Source organism: Nannobrachium achirus (genome assembly GCF_963921795.1).
Source record: "Nannobrachium achirus genome assembly, chromosome: 13".
Classification (NCBI taxonomy): Eukaryota; Metazoa; Chordata; class Actinopteri; order Myctophiformes; family Myctophidae; genus Nannobrachium; species Nannobrachium achirus.
Genome location: NC_137833.1, coordinates 61,458,713 through 61,476,366, shown reverse-complemented (window position 1 = coordinate 61,476,366; position 17,654 = coordinate 61,458,713). Strand labels below are relative to the sequence as shown.

Genomic DNA, 17,654 nt, shown 5'->3' with positions numbered 1-17,654 from the left:
AGCGAGGAGGCGTCTTTTTTTCTCCTCTCTCTCCCAGACAGACAGGACAGGAAACTGTTTATAATTTATGAAAAGGCAGAGCGTTGCTGCTGGGCCGAGACGAGCCGGGTTTATTTCGGTTATTTCGCATTGTGCGTTGTCGTTAAAGGGAGAAGAACCGAGCTATCCAAGCTTCTTTTTGTGTTGTTGACAGCTCGTGCCGTGTGTTCTTCTCCCCGCTTGGCCGTGCATGTCTGCCATGTCTCTGGCAGAAGGGACGTGCGAGTACGAGGACGGGGAGTACGGCAGGGCGAGCAAGCGGCTGAAGACGGGCGAGAGGGACCTGGAGGAGGGGGAGGACGAGCTGGAGGAGGGGGAGGACTCCGACCAGGAGTCCGGGGGACTCGGGGGGCTTCTGCCTGGTGGGAACAGCGATGCCGCAGCGGACAGCCGACAGGCCCGCTGGAACAGCAGCAGCAGCAGCGGCCAGTATGGAAGAAGGGTGATATATTTATATATATTTTTCTCTGACTATATTTACTGCATAGTACTGTCTGTGTTCTATTCGTCTGTCACTGTCATTCAATGTTGCATGAGATAGGCGGCAGGCCTACTTTAAAGGTATCCTGTGCAAATAAGCCAAGCGCTTACTAGGATCTCCTTTTACTTGACCTTGTACCAGTGAACTGTACCGTCATGAAACTGTACCTTTTCCTATGCAAACTTCTAATAAAGTCTTCAATCAATTAATCAATCTGTCAAAGGGTGAGATTTAGGGCTGTCACGATTATGACATTTTATATGACGACAAATAATTGCGATTAACGATTTAATTGTGTTTTTGTCGTTGACATTTCTGTTTGGCTTTGAAGTTGCACATGGTAGATATGACACATAACCCAATTATACAAAGAAATGACTGACATATTTGACAACTTTATACTTATACTTTATACTAAAAGAACATTGATTGTGGAAAGATCTGCTATTTCCACTATTTTTTACTTAAAAAATATATGAACATTTTTCAACATGGAAAAGATTATGACAAAAAAAATGTCATAATTGCGATTAGACGATTATGTAATAATTGTGACAGCCCTAATTGTGTTTATATTAATTAGCCCTATGCAGAATCACAGGAACCTGTTCGTGTGCGCAGGTTTAATATGTTTTCATTCCACCTTCCTTTCTTCGTCACACATCTCATTAAAATCAAAATGTATTGTGTTCTATTGTAGACCAGAACTACCAGTAGATTCATCTCTAGACCATCGTTGTTTTTCAAACTAGTTGCCTAAAGTGTCAATTTGGACCACCAAATTGACAGAATATTTTGGGGGCTCTAGCAGTGATTGTCACCATGCCATGGCATGACCCCCACGTACATGCACTATAGGCTATAACGGACCCCCATTTAATGGCATTTCTATCTATAGGACCCCAATTTAAATCATGAATCAATGTCAATTAGGGTCCATCCATATCGTTCCATTTGTACACCATTTGTATCGTTACATACCCATAAGGGTCCATTTGGTTCCTATCCTAACTATCATTTAAATGGGGACCCCCTGGAATTCCCTCAAGGACCCCAGGGTATTAAAAAGGACGTCACACAGCCACTCACTATCCAGTGAATGCAACGCATTGGTTCTCAAAATGCGTTGCATTCACTGGATAGTGTCTGCTGTCTTTTTTAAGCGTTGCTTTAAATTTCTACGCAGCCTGCGTAGAATTTGTGTTGTGCCTGCTGCTTGCTGCCTAATGAGCTCTTCCTCTGTTTCTCGTGCATGCTCGCATGCATTGCGCGCATGCACAGGAGCTTGCATTGCCATAAGTTTCTGTCTTTTTGTCTTAACCTTTGTGTAACTCTGCAATTGTTATCTTCATTGTCATACAATGTCATGTGACATTCATTGTCGTGATTTAAAACTCATGGGAGGTTGCAGCTGTCCACACAAATGCACTTATTGTGACAGTTGTTCACACCGTCACAATCAGTGGTTTTACATTTCGTCATAATGGCTTTTGCACATGTAGGCCTGAGTGTGTGTACACACACACTCAGGCCTACACACACACACACACACACACACACACACACACACACACACACACACACACACACAGTTGACGCATTCTTCTGGTGATGTGAGCTGATCTGATAATGACAGCAGCAGATGAGTCATTTGCGAATGTGTGATCCAACTATTGAGAGACAATTAAAGCTCCATAACTGAATGTATTCATTAGGATAGGACAGGATCCTTCTATTTGGGCTTTAGTAGAATTGCTTTTGCTTTATGCCTTGTTTGGTTGGGAGAGGATATGAAAGCTGTACCACCAGGCAGCCTCGGACCACTATCGAAACAAACTTGCTTGCTTTTAACTAATGCATGTCAGACATACTGTAAAATGTGGCCTAGGTAGATGGAGTGTGAAAGTGAAATTAACGCTGGGCAGTGGGCAGGTTTCAGTTGACTCTGTATGGCTGTTACAGTAGTTTGTTGTTGACATCCATGATACTTTCTCATGATTTCCTCAGCAGGGCAGACATGGGACTTGTATGTGCCTGCTTTTACCACAGCCTGGGTTGTTACTGCTTATCAGCATTGCATAATGCATGTTTAATTCCATCTGCACCTTTTTCATGGTCCCAAGACTCTGTGGAAGACTTGTATACTCTCTCTCTCTCTCTCTCTCTCTCTCTCTCTCTCTCTCTCTCTGGAGAATTGCATCATAATAATACAATGGTTCTGCTCTTATGATATCTTGTGTGGTGGATTCGTGTGCAGACTGCCCTCACAGACTCGCAGGACGTGGTGAATGTGGCCTGTATAGTGTGTGGTTGTGTATGTAAGGCCTGCGACTGAAGCCACAAAGAATTGACACACTGAAACGACACAGGCAGGATGCATTACGCGGCGCCTAGTTCACACAATCACCAGAATTCCGCTTTCTGAAAGCATTGTCTGTTAAACAACTTTTCTTTTATTGAGACTTTCAAATTGACAGGGGTGTAGGAGGTGTACTGATATGCGGTATATTCATATCAAATGATATGCCTCTGCCTCGTATAAAACCAATAACATAATAATATACAGGTTTATACAATGTTTTGTATATAGAAAAGACAATGACAATAATACAATACAAAATACAAAAGCGAGATAGGGAGTCGGCAAAACGTGGTTGAGGAAAGTTTAACTTTTTCACAGAGGTTTGCACCAAGACGAAGTGGCAGTCATTCAGTAGCTTGTGACTGGGATGTTTTGGCCGTTTGGAACACACCCACTTTAGCAGAACACGCTGTGGAGTGGAAAACCACTTTCACTGTTGTACCAACTAGACGTTGGCTCTCAGTAAACCACGGGCAAGTAAAATAGTTCTAGCCAGTAAAGCAGAGTATGAGAAATCAGTGACACAAGTTAGTTCCAGGAAGGAAATAAACCTACAGGTGAAAATCTCCCAGATGAGCTTGGGGGCCTCCTATACTCATGTAAAAAATGAAAGGGATTTTATCTTCAGTTAGATTTTAATTAGGCTAAATCCTCCGAACTGCCTTTAGACCTCAGATTTCTGAGTGCCATGTGGTGTTGCAGGCTACACCAACAGCCATGACCATTTGCACTACATCACCATACAATCGTGGACACCATGATGATTGATGAAATAATCCATTTTTGCTCCGCAGTGCAGCACCCAATAAATTAACTCATAGGAGGTCCACAAAGTGCCAAGTCTCCCTGTGCCCATTAGCCTCGGAAACCCAGGCTTCTTTTGGTGATCGGAAAGAAAAAAAAGCCTGGGCGATCGCGTTATGATCACTGTTGTAGGAAGTGTAGAATTTCCCTAACCAATCAGAGTGCAGAGAGCGTCGCACCGAATGTGTTGATGTCATGACGCAGCAGCGTTCTCTGTGCTGAGCAGAGGAGCAGAGGGGGGTGGGGGAGGAGAACACATGCTATTTGCCACGCCCACCCATCTGCCTACACAAACTGTCCGCGTTAGCTCAGAGTGGTGCCCATTGACACGTTCGACGCATTGTACACTAAACTATATTAATCTGTAGCTACTGTACAAAGCTACCGCGGTGACGAAAAACACTCCTAATCTAACTTTTAAATCCCCTTCATGTTTAAAACACGGCCTTCTCTACTGGCCGTTACAAAAGCACTGTGGCCCGCGATTGTTAGAAAACTGTTCTGTTCTGAAGAAAATACTATCGTGAAAATAAACAGGACATACTCGGATTACATTTACTTTTTTGCCAGCCCTTCCAAATACGCTAAAATGGTGGGTTTGCAATGGGCACCTGCCGTTTAAATGTTGAATAATCCTGGGCACTCTGTGTTTAAAAGAAAATGCAATGGAATGGACATTGAGAGAGCAGCGTTGGAGACTAGGGGGAGTGGGTGGAGGGACTATCACACTGTGATTTAATGATTCATTTGTGGACAGGTATATCTAATGAATACCTGTGAACGAGTTGAATGTCCAGTGACTTTTGGTTCTACCAACGAGGATAGGTACAAAGTAAGTTTACCACAGAAGGCCTTATAAATAAATAAAATACAATGTTGCTCTCTACGAACTGTGAGAGATGGCCAACCCACTTTTCCATATAATAAACAATGATGGGTAAGATAACCATCGCCAGTGATAAACCGCAGGGCACTGGGGTAAACAGCATCAAGAGGCTTCAGTGTGGAGAGCGAGGCATGCATGTACAGCACATCACCATAATCAAACACCGACATTATAACAGATTGAACAATAGTCTTTCTACTGGCAAGAGAAAAACAGGACCTCTTCCTATAGATTTGTCCTCTTAGTTTTTTAGTTAGGTGCTCCACATGGACTTTAAATGAGAGCTTGTCGTCTAGCCAGATGCCCACGTATTTATACGACATAACCTGTTCAATTTGTTCGCCCTTAAGAGTGAGAATACCTGTAAAGGCATTTGTGTTTGCAGATCTGATAAATACCATGCATTTCCTTTTATTTGAGTTTAGGATCAGTCAGCTTAAGCCTAATTAGGGCCAGTTGAAAACTATTAAAGGCATTCTGCAAATTTGCTTAAGTTTACACGGTTCCTTATTTATCCCTGGATCATGTATGTTAAGGCAGTCGTTTTTGTAAACATACATCTCTCCATTTGCCTTAAGGACTAACTTACTTAATTAGATTTAGAGAACTGGAAGGGTGTGATGTTTTTGCTATTTTTGCATCGTCCGGTTTGTGCTGTTGGCTTGTGTCTATGGCAGCCAGTCTTACTCTTGCCGTGGATGTTATAATCAGGGGAATTAAGGTATTCCTCTTGTGCTATTCTCCTGTCATGCCTCTGACAACAAGACAGAGAAACGGATGGTGACACAGACCGTGACTAAATGTCACGCTCAGACCATTAAGATAGTGGCGGTGGTTACTGCTGCTTTTTCAGCCTGCGACACAAATAGGTTATATTTATAGTTCACTCTAGCATGCCTTTAACCCATTCAGAACGGGTATGCATTATTGCGTATTATTTAATGCTTTAACTATTAAGCAGATCTACTCACAGTGTGGCACCGAGTGCCGTGCTGCGAGCTTGTAGATTTGCTATTTTTAAAAAATTGTGAATGTTTGAATTTTGACCAGATTTTGACCCGATATAAGTGTCTTCTAAAGGTTTTTTTGAAAAACACACATTCCTATGTCAAACTCTTTCATGTAAAGGACCCCTAGAATGATATGTATTTGGCTGCCGACCCCATCTCAAAATATTTAGTTCCAGGGACCCCCCAGAAGCAAAATCTGGTTACAAATGTTCGCTTTAAAAATGAGATATTCAAAGATTGGCTCAAATTTTCACGACTTTTCAAAAATGGCAGATCTACAAGATCGCAGCGCGGCACTCTGTGCCGCACTGTGAGCTTGTATATCTGCTATTTTTCAATAGTTAAAGCATACAAATAATACTAGGCCTAAATGTGAAGACGGAAAGCAAGAGGGAGAGATTATGTGGTATGCTGTTGCTGTTTGATTTGCGGCGCTTTTTTTCCAAATGGCGGTTCAGGCATTCAAGTGGTGGGCGGAGACTGCGGCGGCGGCCGCTGCACCCGCTGCACCGATTGGACCGCGTGCCCATGACGTCTTGAGCGAAAGTAGGATAAGAGAGCAGGCATTAGGAAGTGAAAGACAGTCATGCATACAAGAAGAGATGCAGAGGTTTTTCTGAATAATACATCAGAAAGCTGGGGGTTGCTTTTGGTATCCTTAGTAAAATAACGATGTTATTGCTTTAAAAGGGGGAACCTGACGGTGCCTACTGGGGACTGCCCATAAGTCCTACATCTCATTAGTGTCATTTTTTTAGGGTTAGGTTTAGGCATAGTTTTACTGAGGTTAGGTTTAGGTTTAGGCATAGTTTTACTGAGGTTAGGGTTAGGTTTAGGTATAGGTATAGTATTTTCACCAGGTTAACATTAACCAGATTAAGACTAATGGGATGTAGGAACAATAATGGGATGTAGGAACAATGAAATGTCGGACCAATGCCATGGCACAGCACAACTATCCATACACATAAAAGGTATGCATTGACAGAAAAATAGATTTCCGGTTTTCTGTCAGAGTTTGTTAATTGAACAAACATTTTGTTAATTTAACTCATTTAACTTTGATTCAATAGGGAACGAGGAACGACTGCACATGACCGAAAGGTTGTTACTTGTTACATTAAAAACATCTCTTGAAGGTGCAAGTGGCAGTATGTGCCTGCGGGTATATCTTTCAAGACTGATCTCACCTACTGTTTTTTCGCCTCCGCAGCTGCTTTTGAACTGACTGGGTGTGCGGAAGTCTTTTTGATTTGATTTGATTCAAGGAAATCTCTGCTCGTATCAGTCTACTGACACAAATTGACAACAAAAAAAAAGAAGGAAAAAAGAAATCTTTTCAACAAAGTGTTTCTTTTAGTTTTATCTTTAGGGCTTTTTTTATACCTTGATTTTATCTTTTTCTTTTTAAATATGGCCTCCAAGTACTCTGGCAACCGTCGGGTACAGACTTACAAAGTTACTCACCCAGCGGATGCTCCCCCGGAAGTATCTCTCTCTCTTACCGGAAGGAGGCCCATAGAGCATGCGAATTAGACTCCTTAATGTGTGCAATGTCACAAACTACCTCCATGAGCCTGTGTGTAGAGCTAATAGTCTCTTGTAGCCAGAATAGGCTCTAGTAACTAGAGCCTATTCTGGTCGAGCCATGAACTTTTGGGCAAAGCTTGCAGTACCAGACTTGGCCATTTGTATAATTGTCTATGGCAGGGGTCTTCAACAGGGGGTCTGCGTCTCTGCGACCCCTTGGGGGTCCGCAGGGATACTCGGGGGGTTCCCGAAATTGTTGGAGAAAAAGAAGAAAAACAAGTTTTATATATTTTTCATTTTAAAAAAAGAAAAAAAATGTAATTTGTCTATATACAAAAAGTAATCATGATTCTGTCTCTTTTGAATAGCTTGTTTACATGATTATTGTACAATTGACAGATTTTTAATGATAGATTGATTGCGACCGTCAGGTCGCAGTTACTACCAAAACCTCGACAGGCTGTCTGTCAGTCTGTCCGTCTGTCCGTCTGTCAGTCTACCCGTCACGTCACACTTTTCCCCAACTCATATCTCCGCCACCGTTGCCCCAATCCATGCCAAACTTTGCACACACACTCCTTGCCTGCCAATCCACAACCTCCTCCCCTCCCGGGACCCCCTGTCGCCGCCGCCAAAAAGTGCTAAAATGACCAATGACCACCCCAACGGGGCTGTTCACGGGGAATTCCTAGGGACCACCAACTCCTGGTGCTCCAGAATGGATGCAAAACTGGTCGCACCCCTAGTGGAGGACCCCCGCCACTGCAGCGCACATAAAATGCCGTAACTCGGGCTAGGAGCGACCGGGAGAGCTGGGGCCGGTACCCACGCACCCGCCTCAGTGGCGCCAAGAGAGCCGTCAACATGAATCTGTCCCATATAGCGCCACCATCAGGCCCATTTTTTCAAACACATTTTTGGACACTGCTCCTACAGATGTTGCCCTAAAATCACGCAAATCGGTACACAGTATGTCTACACTCATGTCATCAACATGGATCTGTCCCATATAGCGCCACCATCAGGCCCATTTTTTCAAACACATTTTTGGACACTGCTCCTACAGATTTTGCCCTAAAATCACGCAAATCGGTACACAGTATGTCTACACTCATGTCATCAACATGGATCTGTCCCATATAGCGCCACCATCAGGCCCATTTTTTCAAACACATTTTTGGACACTACTCCTACAGATTTTGCCCTAAAATCACGCAAATCGGTACACAGTATGTCTACACTCATGCCATCAATATTGATCTGTCCCATATAGCGCCACCATCAGGCCGACTTTTTCAAACACATTTTTGGACACTGCCCCTACAGATTTTGCCCTAAAATTACGCAAATCGGTACACAGTATGTCTACACTCATGTCATCAACATGGATCTGTCCCATATATTTTTTCAAACACATTTTTTGGACACTGCTCCCACACATTTTGCCCTAAAATCACGCTGTGACCTGACGGTCGCTTATCTCCCGATTAGGGAGTCATGGTTCTCAGTTAATAAGGTATGTTTATAAATGACAGTGGTACAGCCACTTATGCATGTTTAAAATATCTTCTTCTTTCGTGTATCATCAGATGGCCAACTCGGTGTCCTGCAGCCACGCCCTCGTCTCTGGTCCTAAATCGAAAAGACCAGCTTCTGAGGGTGGGCTGTATAGGGGGCAGCCGGTGATTATGTGCTCGGCAGTCTGTTCAGGCTCGCCACACTCGCATGCCGCACTGTCCGTTAGGCCCCACTTCTTCATAGAAGACTTGAAGCGCCCGACTCCAGTGCGCAGACGGTTCAGCGAGGTCCATAGGTGTCGTGGCATATCTTCTCCTTTTACACCACCTCCTGGGTCCTGGATGTATCGCTGCATACGGGAGGGCCCAGTTGTCTCCCATGAACGTTTCCAGGATGCTGCCAGCCAGGCGTCTCTGGACAAGTCCTCAGGGATAGACTGTAGCATATCTTGTGCTGCCTTGTTGTAGGGATGGCGAGACTTGAGCCTGCCTGGTGGGGCCGGTGTTGTTGTGGCTTTGTGCAGGATGTGCCAGTCATACTTCTGGGCTTTTCTTGCCAGGGCGAGGGTAGCCGCATCCCGTCGGAGACTGGCTGGGGCGATTCCAGCCAGGACTGGCAGGTAGGACACAGGGGTGGGTTTCAGACAACCAGTTACTGTCCGGAGGGCGCTGTTGATGACAGTGTCGACCTTGTTGACATGGGGACTTCTGCTCCAGACAGGGGCGCAGTATTCTGCTACGGGCAGGACCAGGGCTTGCGTGGATATGCGTAGGGTCTGGGGGGAAGCTCCCCAAGTTGAACCTGCTAGGCGTCGGATGAGCGAGACCCTTGCTGTTGTTTTGGCCTTCACTTCATCCAGATGTTGCTTGTAGGAGAGTGTTCGGTCCAAGCATACGCCGAGGTACTTGGGGGCTTGCTGGAACTCCAGGCGGTGGTTGCCGACATGCACATCCAGTTCCCTTCTTGCTTCCCGGTTGTAGAGGTGGTAAGCTGCAGACACTGTTTTGCCCATGCTGAGCTGAAGATGCCACTTCTGGAGGTAGTTTGCCAGGATGCCCATGTCTCGGTTGAGGCCATCTTCCATCGCCTTCCATGTTGGTCGTCGAAGCATGATGGCCAGGTCGTCCGCATAGCCGTACTTGGTGGATGTTGTATCTGGCAGGTCATGAATGTATATGTTAAACAACATAGGTGAAAGGACGGAGCCTTGCGGGACACCGTTCTTCAGCCTTCTGAGCCTGCTGGTTTGGCCAACAATCTTCTAAAGTCAAATTAACATACACAAGTGTAGGCTACAAGTTACATTTTCTAATTAAAGTGCTTCTGAATTGTTCCAGTGTTGTAATCCATGATGAATGATTGTGTTTCGCTGTGTTTGCGTCCATGACATGTCCACACTTCTGGCTCTAGCGGGAGCTGTGCCTCCACCTTTTTATGATCCGTTTCTGAAATTAATCCGTTCTCGACACTGACTCATTACTCTGTCAGTGCTCTGTGTCCCGCGACTGCGGACTGGATCCCATCGTTCATTTAAAAGAGCCGTTCAAGAGAGCGGAATCGTTCGCGAATGTCTCATCTCTACTGCACGCTGCCGAGAGACGGGGCAGAGTTGAAACAGCGGAGATGTTTTATTTGTTTTAACGGTGTGTTATAACTCTATGGTTGTACACTGCTATGCAGATAACATTTGTGCTCGCGCACCGATATCACCGAAAACACAGTGTATTCAATTAATCTCTTAATGTATTATTGTATTATGTTGACGTGGTTTAAAGCAACCCTTTTTTTATTTTTTTTTATACAAAGTAGACTATAAAACGATTCGTCGACGCGTCGGATTAACCCCCGCGACTCGAATCGACTCCATAAATCCTGAGTCGAGGACAGCCCTAAATAACATGTTATGTTTATTCACACGAAACACAATTTTATACATAAACAATATATTATATATAAATACGAGGTCCCTGCTCCATCTCCCCATCAGTTTGGGGATACCTGGCCTGAACACGTTGAAGACCCCTGGTCTAGAGCTTCAAAAAGCCCTTCTTCTCCTGGGGCTATTGGCACCGCACATTGTGCACAAGTAAAAACCACAGACATCAGTGAAACTTAAGTGCCATTTCCCTTTTCCAAAACCCCACAGAGTTCCTGAATTTTACTCACGACCCTTCGATAGCCATATATAGCTACATATAATAGCACTGTTTAGTCTTTATGCAGGATATTATTCCTTGCACAAATCCTACAGCAAAATGCATGTAGTAAGTAGAAACCTATGTAAATGTGTGTGTAGACAGTGTATGTGTTTTCAACTGTTTTCACATGTGTTGAATGTGAGAGCAAAGAACCATGTAAGAAGTCGGTATTAAACATTGATGCTCTTGTTCTTAAGACTACACTGTGTTTGCTTGCATTTGGGTATCCAGATAACATTGTTCAGGTGTCTCTAGTCTATTGGATGGCAGTGGATTCTTTTTTGCATTCAGACTCAAGTTAATTTCAAATAAAGGCTAAAAATCCATCTATACTTACATGTAACCAGCTACTGGGTGGATTGCGGGATGAATCCTACTGATTTTGTTACCCCATGACTTCTTCTCTAGCCCCTCTCTGTGAAATAATTCTGTCACTAGTAATGTTGTTGCATCATACAACATCGTAATGTTGTTTTTCACTTTTAGCCCCACAAGTGAGAGGGAGGGCACCACGCAAGTTGGTTTTGAAGTACAGTCAAGGGTGTTGTGGGGTGGGTCTGTTGTCGTGAAAACAGACTTTTGGTGCGTTCCGGGCTGGCATGCAGAACAGCCGAGGGATCCTCCGCCGTTCAGGTTTAGGCTGAATATATTATCAGTGCGTGTTTTGTTTGCAAGATGGATGCAATCATGTCTAATCAAATTATCGCTTTTCAGTGCCTAAAGAGAAATGCGCTGCACTCAGCACAAATGAACAGGAAATTTCCACAGTGTCATCAAAGTAACGTCCTTCTGCTGGAGGGGCAGAGTTATCAGCTATCAATCTACAGCACGTTAAACATTCTGCAGTGCTAAGAGCTATGTGTACTGTCTACATGGACTGACCACTGAGCAGGCCTAAAGGTCTCTGCAGCAGCCACTTGTTGTGTCTGTGCATATGCAGGGGTGTCACACCAAATTCTGGGCCCTGGGTACCAGGATTCACTGTGGGCCCCCCATGAATGTTCTTCATAGGGGGGAAGGGTTTAACCCATTTAGACTGGGAACGCATTATTACGCATTCTTTTGCGCTTTAACTATTGAAAAATAGCAGATATACAAGCTCACAGCTTATATCTGCTATTTTTGAAAAATCTTGATTTCTTTGTTGAAAAACCTATGTTTCCATGTCAGTGGTGTTCAAACTTCTTCATGTCAAGGACCTCCAAAATGATATGTATTTGACCACGGAACCCCATCTCAAAATATTCAGTTCCAGGGACCCCCAGAAGCAAAATTTGAGTTACAAATGTTCGCTTAAAAGAATACATGTATTCAAAGATTTACACACATTTGCACAGATTTTGACGATTTTTCAATAGCCAAAGTATAACATAATTAAGGCCCCTCCACCTTGGGCCCTAGTAACTCAGTCCCACCTTTCCCCCCCTTGTGACGCCCCTGTGCATATAATACCTGTCCCTCTGATATGTACACAAGAAATGTTGTTGACATGTAAAATGGGTTTGGTATGCTATGCTTTGAGTACGCTGAACTATGAAAGGCAAACGTCTGCTGAACTCTCCATATGGGCCTGCCCACCTTTTTAAACACGTTGTACTACAGCACCTTAAATGGTTCTGTGATGTTCGGTTGTTAGCCAAACAGAACCTGTTGGTATGTGTAATCAATCATCTAGCCTTTGATATTCTCCACATCACCACATGCAACCGTTTTGTTGGATACAAGCACTTCAATTTATCCATTGTCACAGGTAGGTTCGAATGCATTAAAAAAATGCAAAACATATACATTAATATATTTCCAGCTGGAAGGATTCATGCCATTTTCATGTCAAGGACCCCCAAATTGGCATGTATTTGGTCACAGACCCCTATCTGAAAAGATTTAGTGTTAGGGAAGACCTCATAAGAGATTTGTGTAAACATCTTAGTCCACAATTTTCACAATTGAAGATTTCATAATTGTTTGAACATGCATCTACAAGATCACAACATGTCACATTGTGATGCCTTTTGACGCCTTCTGAGCTTGTTGATTGACTATTTTGGAATAGCTGATAGGTAAACCGATTTTGATGCTATAACAAATGAAGCTGGGAATCTTCTGGGACCCTCTGAGGGTCCCCTGGCCTGACCCTACTTGAGAGCCACTGCCATAGTGAAACAGACGAGCATAAAGTCTATCTGGGTGCACCTCTGTCGGCTAAAGTGTGCCTGAAATGGCAATGGATGAGCATTGAGCGTGCAACTCATACAAATTGGACCTGGTCTATTAACACATGGGAAGCCAAGGTTTCTAACATTTCTAGCTGTTGCTGCTGCCGCCGCTCACTCACGCTTTATTTTGAAGAGCCTCGGAAGCTTTGTGCGTGTGCACTGTGCACGTGAGTGTCCACTGACAATTGAGGAAGAAAATCCATTTGTTTACAAATGCTCGCGAAACTAAAATCCAAACCGGGGCCGACCATCGCGGTAAAGTGTCGCCGTGAAAACTCTTCCCTGGCGTTCTTTGCACCTCATTCATAGATAAAGCCCTTTTTATGTTTCAGCCTAGAATGGAAATCAATGCAGCCTAGTCGTGCCATTTTCTCTCTCTCTGCTAGCCAGGGTGTGACGTATGGACTAGGGTCATTCACAGGGCACACAGCATGCGCGCAGAGCTGTACAGTTAACCCTTTGTTGTCTCGTTGAGGAACGAGATAACTCCTTTTGGCAGAGTGACCCCTAGTGGCCTTATCTCGTTACTGAACGAGTTTGGCCTCTTGGGTGTTAAGCAGGTGGACACCTTAAAGGAAAATTCCCCCCTAAATCACATTTAGGCTCATTTTCCTACTTATATTGATCCAAAATTACTGTCCATGGGGTCTATTAGGCACAAATGCCCCTGTTGTCCAGTTTCCCCAGCAGAACCCAGCAGTTCTCATAGCATAGAGTGGAGCGTATAAGCCTATCGCTTTTACACTATTTGTTGCGGTCAAAAGTGCATTTCTTTCATGAATGTGTTACTAGTTGTCACTACAAAGACATCCATGCCTTGGTTGTCCCACACAAGCCACCACAATCTCATAAATCATGTTTTGGGGTGAGCATTCGGCACAACTGCCAATCAAAGTGATTGTACTGGCCAATCACAGAGCATTTTTTCTGGGACTTGGCAAAACAAATAAAAGCATAACATCTGTTTAGCAGAGTGTGATGGCTTTTTAACATGTGTCCCGTCACGTTTATTCTTTTCTTCCCTTACATTACATATGTACTACATTTTTGACGTGGTAGTGGCAGTAACATATCCCCGAAGAAAAAAAAATAACAGGTGTTTAAACTAAAATTAGCCTTGGAACAAGGAGAGGATTAAACTCAATTTAGTGGTTAATGCCTTTAAATTTAGATTTGGCATAAAGCTACGGTTGATCTTAGGTTTACAGTTTAGGCATGTGATGATCGTATCAGCTGATTTGATTTAACAACAGGGGTAAGTCTCCTTTTCCCTCTCTTGGAATCTTGGAGGAGTAGATATGACATGATATTTATGGTTTATGCATTATTATTATTACTAGTCCTTGCCCGTTCGAACATAATGTGTGCTCCGAATTATGTTCAGTTTAGGTTAAGGGGTGTGCACAGAATATGAGGGATTGAATGTAGGAGTCTCAGAAGTAATGTTGGAGAACCCAGACGTATCAGTGATATCAGTCATCTCCAAATTTGGGCACGGTTTCAGCATGTGGCTGTTACCATGGCGTTGGTATCAGTGATCAGATACCTCCGCCAGAATCAGATTGGATGTAGTTGTCCTGTAAATGGCACGGCCCTGCAGTGATCCTAGTCATGCTGGGTTTCATTATGTGAGGATTACTGGACGTCCTGAGTCACTGACTGAGAAGATTGCCTCCAGGACCTGCTCCAATCTAACCTCACTTCACCAGGATTTTCCACACAGCAGAAAGGCAGTTTTATGTTATTTGACTATAGTGCTCTGGTCTAGGCCAGGAGTCTTCAACGTGTTCAGGCCAAGGACCCCTTAACTGAGAGAGAGATGAAGCAGGGACCCCCTCTACATAATGCGTTTGACAGCACTGTCATCAGTCTATGTTGGATTTGCTTTTCAGACATTTAGCCACTTAAATCGCCGATACTTAGTAAACTTGACTTCACTCTGTACTTGGTCTGCTCTCTTTTACCTCAACACAAAACCTATTTGCTGAAAATAGCCAATCTACAGCTCTCAACGCCTCGTAGCGTGAGGCGTTGAGAGCTTGTAGATCTGCTATGTTTGGTTAAAGTTCTTATCAGATTAGGGATGCGAGGGTTCAAGTTTTTAATTGAAAAGAATTATCCTATCACACAAGGATTTGGTGGCCCCGCTGTAGTAACTCTGAGGACCCCCTAGGGGTCCCAGACCCCGTGTTGAAGACCCTTGGTCTAGGCCATTCCTACTATAGAATTCCCCAACTAATATCTGGTTTAAATATATATGGTTGGGCGAAGCAATGTTATTGTTCTCCCATATGAATGCTGAATTGAGTAACCCGGTCTTGCAAGTCGGTACGAGTTAGAATAAAACATGGACATACTAAACAAAGTATTCCAATAAGTATTTTTTATTGTAGCGATAAGCTAACCTGTACCGCATCACGGGTTTAGGGGTAGGTAGGCCCTAAAATGATGACACTTCTGGCCGAGGCCCTGAGGGTAATCATTTTGGAGGATCACAGGCTATATCGATGTCTGCTCTACTTTCTACTGTGGTTATCCACACTAGACCGGATCAGAAAACTGCAAAACTCCACTCACCTGAGCCCCGCGGGGCTGTGTGCGCTGTCCCTTCCTAGAAGTTCCTATGTTCGTTTATATCTGTCTGTGTATTGTGTGTATATTCAATTGATATCTAGATAGTAGTATTCAAGTAATTATTACTAATAAAAAATAAATCCCAAAGCGTATGTTTAATTATGGATTCAGAATTGAGTCCTGATTGCGTTTGCACAGCCATTTAGCTGACTTTTTGTAGTCCAGTTAAAGGAGTAGTTCACCCCCAAGATGACTGTTTTCCTATTGATTACTCACCCCATTGAGATTTGAGTTCAATAATATTTTTTTGTATTTCACGCATTCCTAAGACAATATTTTGATTACCATACATTTACCCCCATTGATTCCAAATGCATTCAGGTCCTGAGCCGCAATCAATGGGGGTACATTTTCAAAAATTACATTTCTGTCTGAAAAGGAAAAGGAATGCTGAAACAATTTCATGAACAAAGAAATCCCGCACTCTGCTCTTGCTCAGCTGCTCGTTTTTTATTTAAATTGACAGGACGTTTCGGTCCCCCTGGACCTTCTTCAAGAGTGTCTTACAGCCATTGTGCACCCCTCTCATATACCGTGTATACACTCCCCTTCCTGTTCACAGGTGTGAGACAATCTCACTCCTCTCGAGGAGTGTCTCTCAGTGATTGTCTCTTACCTGTGTGTGGTTGATCACAACCCAACACATACAATTACATTTACATTATTTACAAAAACTGTACCATTCAGAAATGTGAACATCGGCTTTGCAGCTTTCATAAAACATTCCCAACTGTGCAGTATAATAGACAAGTGTATCTTGGATGCACCATCAATAAACGTATTTCATATTTTCAATAATCTTCCATAATCACACATTTCTTTACAGCATTACATGCCATGGAATCTCATCATTCAGTCCTTTAGGGCATAGTGTTTGTAAAGTATAAATCCAATAAACCTCTCTTTTATTGAGAATGTCATCTATATTCCCCCCTCTCTCTGGTAGAGTCACTTTTTCAATCCCCTGGAACCTGAATGATGAGATATCATGCTTAAAGTCATTGAAATGTACTGCTACTGGATAATTTCTATCATTTCTCCTTATGGTGCTTTTATGTTCACTCATTCTTTGTTTCAACTGGCGTGATGTTTTACCAACATAGACCAGCCCACATGGGCATTTGATCAAATATATGACATGATAGTAGTACAAGTGATGACATCATTGATAGAATACTTTCTCCCCGTATGGGGATGGGAAAAACGGTTACCTTTGACCACCTGCACCTGAATTCAGTGGATGTGCGAATACTTCCTTTACATGTCTTAGGAATGCGACAAATAGACAACTAGCCCTTACCCGTTCAAAGATCTGAGCTCCAAAATGATGTGCAGTGTGTGGGTTATGGGATGTGCACTGTGCACACAGTATATGAGGGATGGAAAGTAACTTTAACTGGTGCTTGCATGATAATATGTAGGAGCATTAATGTAAAGAATACCCGTTTCGTTTAATGGCTATAGAGATACTGTGTACCGATCTGCATGATTTTTGGACAACATCTGTAACAGGGCCAGACACAATTGCTCCAGCCACTGAAACACTGTGACACACTCACTCAGACAGACAGACACTCACTCACTCAGACAGACATTCGGAAAATTATATGTTTGATATTATTGAACTCAAGTCTCCGTGGCATGAGTAAGCATTAGAAAATAAGTCATTTTAGGGGGTGAACTGCTCCTTTAAGCAACAGAACACTTCCCTGCCCTACAGTGACAGACATGTTGGCCTATTGATGTCAGTCCGTCATTACAATAGATGGTGCCAAGGAAAGACATCTACTGTAAGTGTGTTTGCTATGAAAGCAGAGAGCGTGCATACTGTATGCCCTTGCATAGAGGACAGGCCTCAGTGTGCATATGAAACCACTGCAGTGCTTCTGCACTGGCCTACATTGAAACGCTTCACTGCAGCATCGACTAGAAAGCCTATGCGCAGAACCACCCTCAAAAACAAACACCTGTGGCTT

General features: G+C 43.5%; 1 protein-coding gene across 1 annotated transcript in view; it reads left to right on the top strand.

Moving 5' to 3' along the window:
- The first annotated feature begins 408 nt into the window (after positions 1–408).
- Positions 409–17,654, top strand: part of hnrnpll (heterogeneous nuclear ribonucleoprotein L like) — a 58,411-nt gene continuing 41,165 nt past the window's right edge. The window contains exon 1 of the mRNA XM_080741014.1: positions 409–481. The gene's annotated coding sequence lies outside the window, so the exon portion shown is untranslated. The remainder of the gene's footprint in view (positions 482–17,654) is intronic.